The sequence below is a fragment of the Thermobia domestica genome, chromosome 15 (genome assembly GCF_964235325.1).
Source record: "Thermobia domestica chromosome 15, izTheDome1.hap1.1, whole genome shotgun sequence".
NCBI classification, from domain to species: Eukaryota; Metazoa; Arthropoda; class Insecta; order Zygentoma; family Lepismatidae; genus Thermobia; species Thermobia domestica.
Window position 1 is genome coordinate 199,590,615 of NC_137468.1, and position 14,008 is coordinate 199,604,622.

Genomic DNA, 14,008 nt, shown 5'->3' on the forward strand with positions numbered 1-14,008 from the left:
AAGGAACTTCAGGACACCACTCGGTGGGAAATTAACAGTTACTCTTGATGTGCTAATACCTTCTATACCATGGATGGTAAGCATTGATGTTAGCAGTAAACATTTCCATAACTTGCTGTCATATCATCATGATTTCGCGAGTGACACACACACACACCTGTAATTAACACACAACTTTTCAGAAACTACTCTATAAATTGCCCATAAAATTAATACTTCTAGAACGAGAAGAGTCCTATCAGCTTTTACACATCATGATACGTAGAAATATTGTTTAAAATTTTAAAGTGGAATGTAGGAGGGTGAATATGTAAAATTGGATTTAACATACGCTATTTGTAGATAACCCTGAATTCAAGGCTCTTAGCATTTTTAACGTAACAGCTGCTTAGAAAACAATCCATGGGGAGGAAATTTTTGTATAGGAACCTAAGGGCATGTGGGGCACAAGAAAGCATATCTCTGTCACTGGCATTAGTTTGTATTCAAATATCCAGTACTTAATTCCACAGAAGATCTAAAAATAATTTAAGGCAAAGTGAATAGCCAATACTTATAAACAATTTTTAAATACCTATGTACGAAAGTAAGCCCTTAGTTTTTGCTTGCTGACAGTGTAGAAAATGTCAACTGTTAAAAATTGCACAATTAATAACCAAAAGTGAAAATAATTTATAAAAGCTTCCCACAAATGAAAGAGTTCTTTTGAAAAAAAAAATGACAAATTCGTTTGAAAGAGTGGAGAGAGTGTAGTGTTGAAAAGTAAATAAATGAATTGGAAATGATTTGTTATGGGAAAATGGCTGGTTAGGGCAATGGCTAGACAGGAGTGTCCAACATCGCCAGCGAAATCGATTAATCATCACACGGAAGCTGCAATCCATCAACTTCACAGGTACAAGAGCTGAAGTATGGACGGAGATGGAGGTCGGGCAGAGGCCCGTACTTTCTATCTTCTCTTTGCACCTCTGAGCCTCCCCTCCTTCCAACCCACCAATTCATCACAACGAAAAATGGATCTGAGAATCAATTGTCACTGGATGCGCACGCGCGCCACTTCCTCACATGGATATGAAATACTTGAATGTCTTCAACACATTCACATCTGACCTTTATAAACTCACTCCTTGGAGATAACACGAATCCTAATTGGCATAAATAGATTTCCTGATCCTACAGAAAAGGAAGGCTTTGGCTGGAGTTTAACGTTGCATGCTATAAGCAAATGCACGGTTGGCCAGATGACTTTTAGCCAACACATTTGCTTTTATGGTCATTACTTTAGCTTTCTGAAAAGAAGCTCGCCGCCATTAATTCAGAGCTCCTCAAGTTCCTTACGCAGGATAAAAACAAAGGCACTCGGCTGTATATGTACACAGTGGCGTACACAAGGTGATGTTACGGAAAAATATACATTTACTATATTATTAAGATATACAGTGTGTACAAAAAATCATGGTTGTCCTAAAACGAAATGAAATTCAGAGCTTGAAGCCCCTTGATGAAATTCTGCGTAAACCACTGCATGAGCATTCTTATTGGTATAGCTGTATAAACTTTTCGCCACTATAGCCACTGGAAATATACGAATCAGCAAACTTGACAACGTAATTCCAAGAGTGAAAACCAATGATATCGTTCAGGTGGTTTCCCCGAGCCGGTTGTTACTAAAAAAATATTTCTTCACTTCTAAATCCAGTACTTACAACAAACATCTCTATTACTATTTTTTGATAATCTAGTAAATATTTCTTCTTTTCGCTGCTAAACAGACAACTAAGACATATTGCAGTTGAGTACATCTTAGTTTTCTACAGCACCGCATCAATGGAAACTTAATTCTGTACGCAGTTCCTTTTGTAACATATGTTTAGTTTGCAGTAAGAAACGCAAACTTTGCGTTGCGCTAATACAAATCAATACCAAATAGGGTCCCTGACGTTTTTGTATTATGTTATATTATCAATTACCTTAAAATACATTAAGAGGCCTAATTACTGCGAAGTTAAAATACCGCTAATTTTACAGTAATTATCTAATATCTGGAAATAGATAAAAGATAATCGAAATGTTGAACAAGATCGCGCTAGACAATATTATTTTACATGAAGTACCATTATTACAAGTCACCTAATAGTTTTCCGTTTGCAGCAATTTAGAAACTCGAAAATAAATGCCGATTTTCTAAATGGTTGGAAAGTAAAAGCAGATAAGTGAGTCGTGATAACGGTATCTCATGTAAAATAATATTGTCTAGGGCGCTCTTGTTCCATATTTCAATTATCTTTTATTTATTTGAAGATATCTCATAATTACTGTAAAATTAGCGGTATTTTAATTTCGTAGTGATGGGTCCTCTTTAAGTATGTTGGCAACAAACCAATGTACTCCCATGCGCAAAAAATATTGCGCGTATACTGTAACTCACGATTTTTCGCAATTATTCCATTTTCCTTATGTTTATGGGTAAAATTCAGTTATTAGTATGTGGAGATAATAGAAAGCAATCCATCTAAGGAGATATTTCCAAAAAATATAATAAAATAATAAAAATATAAGCAAAAAACAAAATTATGTTCGGTTTTGTGTATACTGGCAATAATGTTTTCGAGGGATTTTTTGCAGTAGCCCAGCACGATTGCAGAGGGAATAACTTTAGTTGAATCAATTAACTGGAAAGTGGACTAATATATTGCATTTATTGGCTTAAATCTAGGGTGTAAATTGTCTACCAAATATAAATTAGCTTCTGTAACCAAGATGTTATACGGAAGTATAGAAACAAAGAGAAAAACTGTTGTCTTAAGTTTGGAAGTGACATGCTCTATAGCCATGAGCATTTATTTGTTAAGAAAAAGACAGGCAACAAAAGGTAGTCTGTGTGGTCAAGTGGGTAGAGTGGCGGACTAGTAATTCTAATATTGTTTTGACACCAGATCGAATCCCATGCGATCCCATCCAATTTTTTCTTTAAAAAACATTGTAGAAAGTCTATAATTTTTATGTTAATAAGAACCGACACAATATAATAATGAAATAACTTTTTGTTTTTTCTGATGACGTATTTATTTAGAATTAGTGTATTATTACTAATAGCGATTGTTTTCAGTTTATGGTATGATATGCTTAATCATTCCCTCTCCGTCAGCAGAAGTAACTTCAACTCACTGCGAGTGTCTGTGAGTCAGGAACAGTAAAAAAAAAAAAAAAAAAAAAAAAAAAAAAAAAAAAAAAAAAAAAAAAACATGCGCGACCTGCTGCCTTACACACAGCGTGGCGAACACAGTCACAGCGATAGCTCGTTGTCATGAAAAAGAAAAAGCTGATGTTAAATTACTGTTCTAGTGTTTCAGTGTGTGTGTTTCTTTTTAGAGTATTGACTCTCTCTCTCTCTCCTTTTGTTTCATATCCACAAGTGCAACAAATGCAATCATAAGTCTGTGTAAGGAAATAAAGGATGCTTTCTTTAAACAAAACTAAATTAACAGCTCTATTTGTGAGGAACACGAATGCTTCCAAAAGATGCCATGGATATTAATTATAATCATACCGAATTATACAGTAGCGTAAAAAACTGATAATAAAATGATGTAACATGCATAAGCTTTTTTTTCTAGCGTGACAACACATTAAACATAAATTAAATTTTTGGGATTACAAATTATCACCTTACGTGTCGGTATAGGCCTATTCGTTTTCACAGTCGAGCGACGAAAGAAGAAAGTGTGGTGATAGTTATAAAAACCGAATACCAGATTTCAATGAATTCAAGCTACAATGCTCCTACATATCGAAAAAATTATTTTTCGATGTCTGTCCATCTATTCGTCTCTCGGTTCGTCACGCTTTTACATGCACTCAAATAGAGGCCATACTGTTCAACGTATCTGGACCGAATTCTAGACATAACGTTTTAATAACATACTATCTTTCGAATTTTATATCCTTCGACACCTAAAAGTAAGGGTAATTTACTGAAGGATTAAAATTTAAAATAATTCAATTTTCTCAAGAAAAAAAGCTGTGACGATTTTATTTACTTTTTATAAATATATATTTTATTAACAAATATCCACCGTATATGAATATTTTTTCTGAGAAAATATATATGGTGTAATTTACTGTATGGTATGCGTTCTTTTTCCACAATTTTCTCAACCACATTTCATAAATAAACGTATTATTAATAACCTAACAATATGACAACTCGTTCGAAGGAGTAGTTTACTCTTAGGGTGAGCTTTTCCCCGATGGTTTTCCCATTAATGCCTCAGGCAATTTTGTTCATATTTCGTAAAGAAATGTTTCATTAATAAACTAAGATACAGCATAAATCGTTTATTCCGTTAACATACAGAAGAAGTGGTTTTCTCAAGGGTTGAATTTTTTTTTTTTTTTTTTTTTTGACAATTTTCTCAGTAATAACTGAGACAAATTTCTTCTAATTTCAGTAAAAATATTGTCTGTAACACTCTTACAATATGCATAACTCGCTTGTTCCGAAAAGAAAAATCCAAAAGAGAGAGTTTACTTTGACAGTGAAATTTTTCCCGACGATTTGCTTAAAAATTATTCGATATACTGTCAAAATTACAGATAGAAGAGTTTACCTTTGGGGGTAAGCTTTTCCCGATGACCTTCCTAAAAACAACTCAGGAGATGTTTGTTGTTCATATTTTATAAATACATGTTACATAAATAACCTAGCTATATGGTATAATTCCCTCATCCGGAAAATCTAGAAGTGGTATAATACTTTTGACAGTAAGTTTTACTCTGCGATTTTCTCAAGAACGACTCAGGCGATTGTGTTCGTATTTCATAAATAAATGTTTTATGAAAACACTAACAATATAGCATAGCTTGTTTGTCCTGAAAAGATCCACAAAGGATAATTTATTCTTGGGGTGACTTTTTTCATGATTTTCTCAGAAATTACTCAGACGCTTTTGCTTATAGTTCACATACAATTATATCCTTAATAATTCTAATATATGGATCAAGTTATTTCTAACCAAAATATGACCAATGGGTACTTTACTTTTGAGCCTGAAGTTTCTTCTAGCAAAGTTTTCCAAAATATTATTTTATTCGCAATTTCCCAAATAAATGTTTCAATAATAGTTGCAGCCTAACACGAGTCAGTGTAAGAAATTCAAGCGAGAAAGTACAGTGCGTTTGCTCCGTACCCTTTCTTAAATGTATTTTTAATGTTACACCTAATCACAATTTTCCGAACAAAATCGAAACCTCTTTTTAAATGTGCCTTGTTGTGGTCAAATGGTTCAAGTGCATTGGTTCTGGATTTGATTTCCAGTGAGAGCTAGTGTATTTTCGTCCAAGAGATGTTACACGTCGGTGCAAAGAAAAAAAGTGTTTAAATAAGCCTAACCAAGCTAATCAACAAAGAAATAATACAATGTTACGAAATTATCGTAGAAACATTGTTAATATTAGGTAGGTGCGACTGAAATGTCCAAACGATGATTGTCAATTCCAAAGGTAAAAAAGTGAAAAATACAATGCCAGGTTAATCAGTGGCCTCTAGGTATAGCTATCCTACTAACATAAGAAGTGATTGAGACGCCAAAAAATGTAATCGCTGGGAGACATGTTAGGAGAATACAGAGGTGAGAGAGAGTTTAATACTGCGAATCATGGATAGTCTTCACTTTCGTTTGAGGGCGAATATTGAAGTCCGTAGGCCTACATAGGTTTGCATTGAAATGAACATTCTTTGTTTTCGGCCGGCGGGAGCTCAGGTGGTTCAGATTCCACTTTAATCAGTAGATCCACGTCTCATATAGCCTCGCTGCTGAAAGGGACGATAAACTCAAAATCACATCACACATCTTTGTTTTCGCCTTTGTTTTAGCCCATAAATGTCTCTGTTCATGAGCTCCTTAGTGGATATGCGGTTAGCGTATGCGCCTTTGGCGTGGAAGACACGGCTTCGAATCCCGGCGAGAGCTCACGTGGTTTAGAGTCCACGTTAATCAGTAGGCCGAAGTCTCATATAGCTTCGTTGCTGAACGAGACGATAAACTGAAACTCAATGTCTTTGTTCATAAATTTCTTTGTGTATGGTTTTGCATATACGTGGCATGGATATTAAATTTTGATTTCTACGCCATATGTATCTAATTACATACACACCTATAAAACGAACACAACAAACTTGGAATATCTACATTGTTTGCGTATGGAAAATCATCACGTTCTGCTGCACAAGAGAGCCGTGTGTATGGAATTCCATACACGTGGCAATCAACCTATTAAGAAATGTATAATAATAATAATAATAATAATAATAATAATAATAATAATAATAATAATAATAATAATAATAATAATAATAATATAATAATAATAATAATATTAATAAACAGAAAACGATACGATCATTTACATAATTTATAAACATAAGTTAACATTTAATAAGCATATAACTGCAATGGAATTAAGTTGTTTCTCTCTCTCCCTTAACGCAACAGCCCTTATTGTGCTAAGGCGTAGAAGAGAACTTGTAGCACTCACGATTTGGGGCGGTGTGCGGTCAGAACATCGGATCCCTTTGTTGTTAGTCCTAGCTTTCTAGACGGATGCAGTTATTCCCGATAGAATATACAAGCAAATAGACTTTTGCATTATCCCTCAATGTGATACTTGTGGTTGCTTAACCGTATACAGACAGCTGTCCATGGAAGAATCGTTGATAATAATAATAATAATAATAATAATAATAATAATAATAATAATAATAATAATAATAAATAACAGAAACTCGACAAATATTCTTGCAAATAATAGGAAACAGTTTGCGTCACACTGTTCACTTTGCTAGACACACCAGTGTGCCGCGTTATACCAATTCTGCCACACTGGAATATAGGGTATGGCTTTTTAATTTTTTCCAACTATTCCAACTGCTTCAATTGAAATGGATCTATAACAATAAGAGAGTGAATTTAGTCTTCTTACCCTTCGATTTAGAAATAAGGTTCGCGAGAATTTCATAAAAGAATAATATACTCAGAATTGTATATAGTAGTTTGTTTTATTCGAAATTACATACTTCCTACAACTGTTTTTTGATTGAAATGATTTGAAATGAAACCTTTAAGTTTTACGTCCCACGTTATGCCGGCTAGGCTAAAGGAGACAGTGATGATAAGAAATGAATGAAATGGTCGAATGAAGAAAGTGGGATAAAACGGGAGAAGCAGAGAAAACTCACGCACACAGTGTCCAGCACAAGGTTCACTTGGCGCGAGCATAGATCGAACCAAGGACTCCATGCACAAGAGGAGAACGCTCTACCACTGAAACACCGTGGCCTCTGAAATTGCTTAAAGGAGAAAGGGACTACTTTATGAAAACTTGATGACAAACACATTTGTTAAAAAATACATGCTTTTTGTGAAATATTGCTTATAGACATGGGCGGATTAAGGCTTTTGGGGACCTAGAGCCGACTATTTTAAGGGGGCCCTATGTTAAGAATAGTTCCAGTGCATAAATTTTCTTTGCTGGCTTCCACAGCCTCATACGTTTATGGAACTACCGAGAACTATGCTGTAATATTTGAATGTGCTCCAAGTTTACAATAATTAGTTTAGTTAAATCCATTATTAACAATTAAATAATTGCATTCATTATTAACAGTTAAATGCTGCTGATGGAAAGACTTAAATCTAGCGATACCGCGAGCGTAACGAGCGGAAAAAAATTAGCATCGGTCTGGAGCCTATAATATAAGTTGATTACTATATTTTACTGTTAAACAGAGGGATTTTAAAGTGCCCCCTGAGCTTGGGGTCCCAAAGCCTGGGCTCCATTGGCTCCGCCCTTAATCCGCTAATGCCTATAGATTATAAATTAAAGGGGACGGGCAGGGTCCGTTCTAAAAATTCCGGCCCGTGCAGACCGCTAGCCCCTGTGTATGTGCTATCTTTGGAAATACAGTAGAGTTTCGTTTATCCGACATAAAACAGACAGGCAGAATGCCGGATAATATGGGTGTGTTAAGGAAAGACCTATTAAATGTCAAACTATGATATAATTTTACATATTACTCATCTAATAATCATGTTTTGCAAGAAACAAATATAATGCATTGACTCAGGGACGTATCCAGCGTGAGGTCCTGGAAGCTGTCCCTTTCCAAACCTCAAACACTTTTTAATAAACCTACTTTTTTCCTTTTGAGGTTCTTTTATATCAGATTACTTTGAGTCAGTGTTCAAACTGTGGGCAATGCGTTGTTGTTATAATTCTAACAAGTAACACTTCCCCAGTGTAACACTCCGATTTTGATAAAATTTGGTAGGTAGATACTACACATAAAGTAAACAAATAAGTGCTTTTTTATTTTTTGCGGAAAAACGGTTTTAGGGGGCAAAAGCCCTCACCCAAAATTTTGATAGTTGACGCCCGAAAGGCAAAAACAAGTGGACCAAAGTGAACGAAATTGTGCACAGATATTGCAGACGTAAAATTAGGGAATACGTATTTTGTATTTTCCTGGAAAAAACGGTTAGGTGGGGCACAGACACCTCCAAACCTTTGATCATGAAATATCAAAAGTGCTAGTAACATGTAAGATGTGTGTAAAGGACATGAGGAATTACAACGACACTTTGTGTATGAACAATACGCAAAAAATAAACGAATACGGTTTTTGTTTATTTTCTGCGGAAAAACGGTTCTAGGGGAAAAAGCCCCCACCCAAAATTTTGAAAGTTGACACCTGAAAGGTAAGAAAAAGTGAACCGAAGTGAATGAAATTGTGCATAGATATTTTAGACGAAAAATGAGGGAATACGGATTTCGTATTTTCCTGGAAAAAACGGTTAGGTGGGGCACAGACTCCTCCAAACCTTTGATCATGAAATAACAAAAGTGCTAATAACAGTATGTCAGAAGTGCCCAAATTTACATGAAGAATTGGAACAAAACTTTGTGTTAGGACAATAAGCAAAAAATAAACAAATACGGCTTTTTTTATTTCCTGTGAAAAAAACGGTCTTAGGGGGCAAAAGCCCCCATCCAAAATTTTGAAATTTCAGGCCCGAAAGGGAAGAAGAAATCGACCGAACTGAATGAAATTGTTCACAAATGTTGTAGAGGTAAGATGAGAGAATACGTGTTTCGTATTTTCCTGAAAAGAAAAATACTGTTGAGTGGACCGTGGTGTTGAGTGTCGGAAGGAGTGGACCGAAGCCAATGAAATTGTCTATAGATATTGGATATGATAAATAAAGCCTCTCCTGTTTCACAAGTGTCTCCATCAGATTTATTCAAATTTGGCAGATCAACAACAACCACAAACAGTATAGCGTATTTTATAGTATTTCACGAGGCAACTTTAACCCTTACAATGATTTTCCGCATAAACAAAAACACGTGCCGATTAATTTCCTGTTTGCTGTTGATGTGCCAAAATTGATAGGGACATCTTAAAAACACAAAAGTCCTTATTTTACATACAGTCTATACAATATCTACACACAATTTCATTTGCTTCGGTCCACTCCTTCCTGCACTTTTACGGTAATATTTTTTTTTTTCGGAGTGGCTCTAGGCTCCAACACTGTTTTTCCGTACAAATTAAAACACATTTCATTTATTGTTTTGCAAATTGTCCCTATACGAAGTTTCGTTGCAATTCTCCATACTCTTTAGGAACTTCTGACGTATACTTATTTGCACTTTTGATATTTCGTAATAACCAGCTAAGAAGATCCGTGCCCCACTCAACCGTTTTTTTTTTTTTTTTTTTTTTTCAGGAAAATACGAAACACAATTACCTCAATTTACGTCTAGAATATGTGTGCACGATTTCATCCAATTCGGTGCACTTCTTGTTGCCTTTTTGGCCTCAAATTTCAAAATTTTGGGTGGGGAATTCTTCCCCCTAAAACCATTTTTTCGCAGAAAAAAACCGTATTCGTTTGTTTTTTGTGTATTGTCCCTACACAATGTGTCGTTCCAATTCTTCATGTCCTTTAAGCACTTCTGACATACTGTTATTAGCACTTTTGATATTTCACGATCAAAGTTTTGGAGGGGTCTGTGTCCGACCCAAACGTTTTTCTTTTCTTTTTTCCAGGAAAATACAAAACCCGTATTCCCTCATTTTACGTCTACAATATTTGGGCACAATTTCTTTCAGTTAGCTTCACTTCTTCTTGCCTTTCGGGCATCAACATACAAAATTTTGGATGGGGGATTTTGCCCCCAAAAGCCATTTTTTCGCCAGAAAGTAAAAAAAAACAGGTATTCGTTTAGTTTTTGCGTATCGTATATACACAAAGTGTCGTTGGAATTCTTCGTCCTTTACACACATCTGACATATTGTTACTAGCACTTTTGATATTTCGTGATCAAAGGTTTGGAGAAGTCTGTGCCCCACCTAACCGTTTTTTCCAGGAAAATACAAAACACGTATTCCTTCATTTTACGTCTGCCATATCTGTGCACAATTTCCTTCACTTTGGTCCACTTGTTTTTGCCTTTCGGGCGTCAATTTTCAAAATTTGGGGTGGGGGCTTTTGCCCCCTAAAATCGTTTTTCCGCAGAAAAAAAGAAACATGTATTCGTTTATTTTATGTGTAGTATCTACCTACCAAATTTTATCAAAATCGGAGTGTTACTTGTAAGAATATACCGTAATGCCATTGAAACCAGGTGGAATTAAAGCACACTTTTAAATGGGATTATAATTTCGTTTTCGTTTTGTTTATAACATTACTGTATTAGAACGATACACTCATAGCCATTTGCTATTTTTTTAAGTGATATACGTAGCAGACAGTTTTCCTTACATGTCTCTAGAAAATATTTTTTGATTTCGTTTGTGTTACAATGCAGTTTGACCGGTTCATAAATGAAAAGTAAGAAATGTTTAAGAGAAATACAGAACTGTTGCATTGTTATTATTATTATTATTATTATTATTATTATTATTATTATTGATATTTTTGAAACATTAGAATTACATGCTTACGAGAATTCGTGTTGGGCCCCCTCCGAAAAGAAAAGCTGGATACGTGCCTGCACTGAATGATAGACGTATGAGTCATGGTATAGACGGGCGTGCTAGGCGATCGAGTCCGGAGCATCGAAAACAGACCACAACTTGCAGTTCTTCTTGCCCATTGATGCTGCTTTTTACCTGCTATGATATGTCGGATAATAATGTGGAATAAACGAAGGTCGAGACCATGGCGTATTGGTGTTTCATGCACCTAAACCTGTAAAATATTGGTGCCGAAAACATCTTTCACTCACTAGCTAAATTTGTGGGTATGATCGCACATCTTCCCTTATAAAGTATAGTCTTATAAAGAATATATATAGCATGCTAAAAACCTAAAGACCAAATTCAATAATTTTCTATAGTTTTCTTTTTTAACAACGGGAAACTTGTTTAATTCATCACGATTAATCACGTTTGATACTAAGATGTCTGTTTCTGTCTATATATATTTTTCATACTTTATTGGAGACAATTTTTTTTTCAAGAAAAGAGGATGATAAAAGAAGCTATACAACAGCATACACTAATTCTAAATAAATACGTCATCAGAAAAAACAAAAAGTTATTTCATTATTATATTGTGTCGGTTCTTATTAACATAAAAATTATAGACTTTCTACAATGTTTTTTAAAGAAAAAATTGGATGGGATCGCATGGGATTCGATCTGGTGTCAAAACAATATTAGAATTACTAGTCCGCCACTCTACCCACTTGACCACACAGACTACCTTTTGTTGCCTGTCTTTTTCTTAACAAATAAATGCTCATGGCTATAGAGCATGTCACTTCCAAACTTAAGACAACAGTTTTTCTCTTTGTTTCTATGCTTCCGTATAACATCTTGGTTACAGAAGCTAATTTATATTTGGTAGACAATTTACACCCTAGATTTAAGCCAATAAATGCAATATATTAGTCCACTTTCCAGTTAATTGATTCAACTAAAGTTATTCCCTCTGCAATCGTGCTGGGCTACTGCAAAAAATCCCTCGAAAACATTATTGCCAGTATACACAAAACCGAACATAATTTTGTTTTTTGCTTATATTTTTATTATTTTATTATATTTTTTGGAAATATCTCCTTAGATGGATTGCTTTCTATTATCTCCACATACTAATAACTGAATTTTACCCATAAACATAAGGAAAATGGAATAATTGCGAAAAATCGTGAGTTACAGTATACGCGCAATATTTTTTGCGCATGGGAGTACATAGTTTTTGTGGATCTTCTCAAAATACGCACGGAGATTTACGCTCACCAGCATAGTTTTGTTCAGCAGAATGCTATGTATGGATTGGTATCTTTGGACTTCTTTTTCTTTTGTTATAAACATAATATTGAAGATATTTTTAAAGGTAATAATTTAAGTTAAGGTTACGTTCGTCTACAACATTTCTGAGGATGTGAATTATGCATTCAATGCTCCTCCGCTGCATCTAACACAATATTGCTTCTCTCTGTCGTGGAACGTTTTTGTCTGAAACCACTTTACGTGCTTTGCACCTAACTACTTTTTTCTCTGTCTCCCGACCCTGTCATAACTCAAAATATTTTTTGTAATTCATATACGCCAGTGCTGGAACGTTTAATTTATTCGCTGGCATACTTCTCCAAGTTAATTCATTATATTGTTGAACACCCATCTTATTTTTTGCGCTGAACTTTGACGGTGCTTTAGTGTTAACATTTGCAGTTTCCTCATTCCTTTAGTCATCCCTCCAACTTCAAAACATCACATCACTTTTGTCACTCAAGTCAGGCATAAATTTCAATCATATCGGTTTTTTGATATCTCGACTTCAATCTTACATTCACTTTAGCCTTTTACCTTTTATTTATTTTGGTGCGAAAATACGAAACAAAAATTGAATTCGAAGTTTTAACAGATTTACCCATTTCATGGCCCTATATGCCGAAAAATGATTAGTTTAATGGAAGGCAAAAGTCGAAAATTGTGATTTTCTCAAGAGCGTTTTTCATATTTCATAATTCAATATCTCATAAACAAGTATTAGTGATTTCTCTGGGAATAATTTTAAATATTTACACTCATATGCTGTCAATGATGAACTGGACATGGAAATAACACACAGAATGTAAGAGCGATGGCGAAATTAAAAGAAAGTATGCCGTGTTCCGTGTGACCGTAGAATCACAGTAAATAATAAAGAAATAATTTACGGGAGATTGGTTAGGCTAGAAATGATTTATGGAGCACACACATGACCAGCAAAGAAAGCACAGGATGTTTCCGAAATGAGAATGCTACGCTGAATGTGTGGGATAACAAGAAGAGACAAAGTGAGAAATGAAAGAGAAAGCAGAACAACTAAGGTTTTAGAAATGTCTAAGAAGATCCAAGAGAAGAATAGTGCAGTGATATGATCATTTACTAAGAAGAACAAACGACTATGTGATCAAAAGAGGTACTGCAATTGAAGTGTATGGGAAGAGAGGTAGAGGGAGATCAAGAAGGAAATAAGTTAAGAATGAGTCCAAGAAGAAGGTCTAACAGGGAAAGAAATCTAGGACAGCGATTTATGGAAAAGACTTATCAGAAACGTGCACACCAAATGAGACAGAGAGAAAGAAGAAGTGAAAACAACAATTCTTCACTTGTCCAAGCAACGCCATCCACCTCTAGTGCAATTACTATATCCAACCACTGCTATAGCAAGTAACTACCACAACACATCTAGACATCCTCATGGACCGAAAATTAACTTTCCATCGACACTTGCACGAAACATCTTCCAGAGGAACTCAAGACTTCGAGCACTCAGATGGTTCTCCCAACATCTCAACTCAAATTAGAAACCAAGATTTACCTCTTGATAGGGTTAATCTACGCCAGCCCAATTTGCAAAAATGCAGCCAAAATTATGTACGGAAATTGCGAATCGACCAAAACCACGCTGCCAGAGCTATCACCGGACATTTCTGCAATACAAGAATCGAC

General features: G+C 35.0%; 1 protein-coding gene across 10 annotated transcripts in view; it reads right to left on the bottom strand.

The window, feature by feature from the left end:
• Positions 1-14,008, bottom strand: part of Pgant9 (polypeptide N-acetylgalactosaminyltransferase 9) — a 925,839-nt gene that overhangs the window by 387,677 nt on the left and 524,154 nt on the right. The window lies entirely within an intron of this gene.